At 57.1% G+C, this 5,183-nt stretch overlaps 1 protein-coding gene across 1 annotated transcript in view; it reads right to left on the bottom strand.

Moving 5' to 3' along the window:
* The window catches only part of LOC310661410 (beta-crystallin B2), a 30,709-nt gene extending 25,567 nt beyond the window's left edge, over window positions 1–5,142 (bottom strand). Inside the window, exon 1 of the mRNA XM_083407345.1 lies at window positions 5,100–5,142. The gene's annotated coding sequence lies outside the window, so the exon portion shown is untranslated. The remainder of the gene's footprint in view (window positions 1–5,099) is intronic.
* Window positions 5,143–5,183: the final 41 nt, after the last annotated feature.

The following is a 5,183-nucleotide window of genomic DNA, read 5'->3' on the forward strand; positions in this document are numbered from 1 at the left end:
GGACCGTGCACTTCCCAGACCCATGTTCCCATGCTCAATCCGGAACGCTGGCGGCCGCGCCCTCAGAGGAGGCAGCACCCACGCTCCCAGCCGTGTACCAGGACTACCAGGACGTGTTCGAGGAACGGGGGGCAGACCAGCTGCCGCCGCATCGGCCTTTTGACTGCGGCATAGACCTCCAACCCGGAGCGCCTTTACCAGTGAGTCGCTTATATTCCCTAACAGAGCCAGAGCGCGAGGCTTTGCAGGACTTCTTGCGCAAAAACCTGGAGCGTGGGTTCATTAGGCCTTCCACCTCGCCCACCGCGGCGCCGGTGCTTTTTGTTAAGAAGAAATGTGGGGAACTCCGCCCTTGCCATGATTACCGAGCCCTGAACAAAATTACCGTCCCAGACCGGTACCCCTTGCCCCTTATCTCGGAGCTGCTGGAGCGGGTGCAAGGGGCACAGGTGTTCACCAAGCTGGACCTCCGGGGGGCCTACAACTTGATTCGGATCCGAGCCGGGGATGAGTGGAAGACAGCGTTTGGGACCCGGTACGGGCAGTTCGAATATTTGGTTATGCCTTTCGGTTTGTGCAACGCGCCTGCTGTGTTTCAACGCTACATCAACCACGTGTTTCAGGACCTGTTAGACAAGTACGTGGTGGTGTATTTGGATGACATACTGATTTACTCCCGTGACCCGGCTCGCCATGAGGGACATGTCCGGACCGTGCTGCAGCGCTTGCGTGAGCACCGTTTGTACGCAAAGCTCAGCAAGTGCGAGTTCCATCAGCGGACTGTGGACTTCCTTGGTCACCGGCTCTCTCCAGATGGGGTGCAAATGGACCCGGGGAAGGTGACAGCGGTTCAAGAATGGGCGGCACCCCGGAACCGCAAGGACCTACAGCGTTTCCTGGGGTTCGCCAATTACTACCGGTCCTTCATCGCTGATTATGCTCATCGCACCACCCCGTTGACCCGGCTACTGCGCCCAAAGACGCCGTTTTCCTGGGACAAGGAGGCAGAGGAGGCGTTTCAGGGGTTGAAGGCCTGTTTCCAGAGGGCACCAATCTTACAACATCCTGACCCCTCTCGACCCTTTGTGGTGGAGACCGACGCTTCCAGTACGGCTCTCGGTGCCGTCTTGTCTCAACAGATTGGTCCTGAAGCGCCACTCTTACCCTGTGCCTTCTATTCCCGCCAGCTCCTACCAGCGGAGCGTAACTATACTGTGTGGGAGCGGGAACTACTGGCCATCAAGGTAGCCTTTGAGGTCTGGCGCCACCATCTTGAGGGGGCACGACATCCGGTGGAGGTGAGAACCGACCACCGGAACCTGGAGTACCTCCAGACCACCCGCAAGCTGAACCAAAGGCAGATCCGGTGGGCGTTGTTCTTTTCCCGGTTCCAGTTCCGGATCCGCTACATCCCTAGCTCTCAGAATCAGAAGGCGGATGCCCTGTCCCGGAAACCTGACGACAACGCAGACACGGTACAGCAAGCAGAACCCACCACGATCCTACCTCCGGCTGCATTCCTGGCCACCCAGGAGGCGCAGCCACTGCAGGTTCGGGTGCGGGAACAGCAGCGGGTCGACGCTTGGGCCCAGGAACGACTCCGGGAGCTGGCTGAAGGGTCCAGCCCACAGTATCCGGGGCTGGTCCTGCATCAGGGCCTGCTGCTGCACCACGGTCGTCTGTACATCCCGCCAGGGCCACTACGGCTGGAGGTTCTCCGGATGGCCCATGATGCCCCAGCAGCGGGGCACTTTGGACGGTATCGGACCACCCATCTGGTCAGTCGAGAGTTTTGGTGGCCCCGCCTGAAGGCTGACGTGGCTCGCTACGTTGCTGGTTGTGATGTCTGCCGGCGCGCCAAGGGACCTACCGGGCGACCCCCCGGCCTACTTCAGCCATTGCCAGTTCCACCGCACCCTTGGCACACGGTTTCGTTGGACTTTGTAGTGGACTTACCCTCGTCTCGTGGCTGTACCTGCCTTCTGGTTTTCTCCGACCATTTCACCAAGATGGTGCACTGCGCTCCCTGTCCATCTGTACCCACAGCCAAGGAAACTGCTCAGCTGTACCTTCAGCATGTCTTCCGCCTGCATGGCCTACCTGAGCGCGTGGTGTCCGACCGGGGCGTTCAGTTCACATCCCGGTTCTGGCAAGCACTACACCAGACCCTCGGGACGGAGGTCTGCCTCTCGTCAGCCTACCACCCACAGACCGATGGCCAGACGGAACGGGCGAACGCGGTGCTGGAGCAGTACCTCCGGTGTTACTGCAGCTACCAGCAGGATGACTGGGTCGACCACCTGGCGTTGGCGGAGTTCGCCTACAATAACGCGGTGAATGCGTCCACCCAGCAGACCCCGTTCCAGGCCAGTTATGGTTATCATCCACGGCTGTTTCCAGAGGTGCTGCCGACATCCGCAGTCCCGGCGGTGACGGAGTGGCTTCAAGAGCTCCAGTCCCAGCAACAGCTTTTGGTGGAGCAACTGCACCAGGCCAAGGAAGCGTACAAGGCCCAGGCCGACCGCCACCGCCAGGTGGGGCCGGAACTTCGCGTCGGTGACCTGGTTTGGCTCTCCACTCGCCACCTCCACCCCTCTCGACCTTCGCGGAAGTTGGACGCCCGCTTCACCGGCCCGTTCCCTATCGTAGACCAAGTCTCTCCTGTGGCATTTCGTCTCCGGTTACCCGCAACCCTGAAGGTTCACCCGGTCTTCCACAGGTCCCTTTTGAGTCCGGTGGCCCCACCCGACGAGTTCCACCCGAACCGTCCCCGACCGCAGCCAGTGTTGGTTCGGGGAGAGCCTGAGTACGAGGTGGAACGCATCCTGGACTCCCGATACCGCAGGGGAAAGCTGCAGTATCTCATTGACTGGAAGGGGTACGGACCGGAGGACCGTTCCTGGGAACCAGCGGCCAACGTCCACGCACCTGCCTGCCTCCGAGAGTTCCATGCGACGTACCCCGGCAAGCCGGGTCCGGACCCTCGGTTGAGGGGGGGGCCTGGGAGGGGGGATGGTGTGATGGCCTGGGATTCCGATTCGGAGGATGAAACAGAGGAATCCCGGCCTGCACAGGAGTCCCCGCCTCCAGGGCCGGCTGAACTGGGGCCAGGCCTAGATGCTGAAGAGCCTGCACCTGTGGCAGTGAATCAGGAGCTGGCCCCAGGTGAAGCCCTTCTGGCCCCAGAGAGGCTTGACGACTCAGTGGCCACAGGTGAGCCTCCTCCAGGGCCCAGTAACCCTTCGGCCTCTCCTGATCTGCAGAGGTTTAGAGCAGAGAGGCGAAGGGAACTGGTTGCCCCCAGGAGGAGTGCTCGCCTTAAGGCCAGAGGAGGCGGGGCTCCTGGGGGCCGGGACCGCCCCTGGCCTTAGAAGAGGATAAAAGCCCAGTCAGCCCGGCCCCAGGTTGCGGGAGCAACGTCGTTGTTGGCTTCGGACCTTCCTGCGTTCCTGATCCCTGCTCGGCCTCCTGTTCCTGACTATCCGGTACTCCTGTTCCCTGCTCGGCCTCCTGTTCCCGACCATCCGGTGTTCCTGTTCCCTGCACAGCCTCCTGTTCCAGCATTCCTGTGCACCGCCCGGCACTCTGCCTCGGACCTTGCCCCTCTTCGTGTGGACTTTGCTACACCCAAGGTACCTTACCCCCGGGACCAGCACAAAGAGGTTCAAGAAACACCCACTGACGGATTCTGCCAGTGACTGAGGCAGCCACGGAACTTGAGGCTGTCCAGACAGAAAGGGTTCAACCAGGCAACCTAGCCAGGAGTTGCGGCAACTTACGCACGAGCAACCCCTAGAACCATTACAGGTCCATTTAGAAAAGAGGGGCAGAGAACCCCATTCTGCAAAAGGTGTAAGAGGGCCCAGGGCTGACTTGCCACATTTTGAAGGAAGCACATTGCCATCTAATGAGGGTGTGCACCAAGACAAATTGGAGTGATCCATGTCTCCTTTCTCCCACATTCACATACACACAAATCTGTTTCAATAGGTCCAGTGGGCTTTGCAAGAAGTGGGACTGTCTAAAATGCTGCTTGCAGAGCATTGGAGAGTTTGGGATTATTTGGTGTTTTTTTGTTTTAAAGCACAGCTTTAAAATCCACTTTGTTTTAACGTTTTTGTTTGTTTTTAAGTTAAAAGCTTCATTTAAGTTTTTTTTGTTTTTTTTAACTGCATTGCTGTACTTTAACAAATAACCTTAGCGCACCCCATAACTCCATGGGCAGTACCCTCAATAGTCTCATGTTGCAAAGCCTATTGTTGCATACCTCTCCAATCTCTGAGGGGGGGTGAGATTCCAGGTGCTTACCCAGGGTTCATGTTAACTTTTGGAAATGATACACAGCGGAAACTATGGTTTCTTTAGGATATATGGTTTCTTTATATATAACCTGAGTCTAGGATGGAGGGGTTCACAGTATTAACACCCCAAAGGTGTATTTTTGTTTATCCCACAGCCTTGGTTTCAAGCATAAATCTACCATGGGTGATGGTTGAGAGAGCTCTGCCTTTCCAGCCTGCAGCTTTTTCCTCTAGCACACACTGCTCTCAAACTCAGGCTTTGTCCTCCTGTCTTAAGAACTAGAGGAGCCTCTCTCCATTGTCATCTGGCACAGAGCCCCCTTCCTTTGCTCTCTTAATGGCCCAGCGTCAGGAAGCTAGTCTGTCTTGATAAGCTTATAACACTTGCTAGGATTATAAGGGTGTGGCACCCACAAACTCAGAGCACTAAAATAACTTTTTGGACACAAAAAGGACCTGGGAAAGTCACCTGGAAGCAACAACTTTTTTAAAAAATGCACCAGCATTTGGCCACCTTTAAAACACCTTCTCTCCCGTGTTTATGGAGGAAAGTGAGCCCCTTTTACTTTCTGCCACAAAAGCTTCTGCGCCTATTTGTCAGCAATGTGGCAGATTTAATCAATTTGAGGAGCTGGGGGTGAGGGTCTCCTGTTCCTATAGATTTCAATCACTTTGGCACCCCAAGGCAAACCAAGGGCCTGCGCCCTGAGCCGTGAAGCCGAGACTCCCGGCGATGGAGACGGAAGGAAGAGGCTGAGCGGCGGCGACACTGCCAATCAAACGCCGCACCTGGTTTACCTCAGCGGCGTTTGATTGGCAGAGATTGGCTCCTTCCGCCTCGCCACCACCTTTAGACGCCGCGTCTAGGTGCGTAGCAGCACC

Source organism: Podarcis tiliguerta (genome assembly GCF_965153285.1).
Source record: "Podarcis tiliguerta genome assembly, chromosome: 13".
Classification (NCBI taxonomy): Eukaryota; Metazoa; Chordata; class Lepidosauria; order Squamata; family Lacertidae; genus Podarcis; species Podarcis tiliguerta.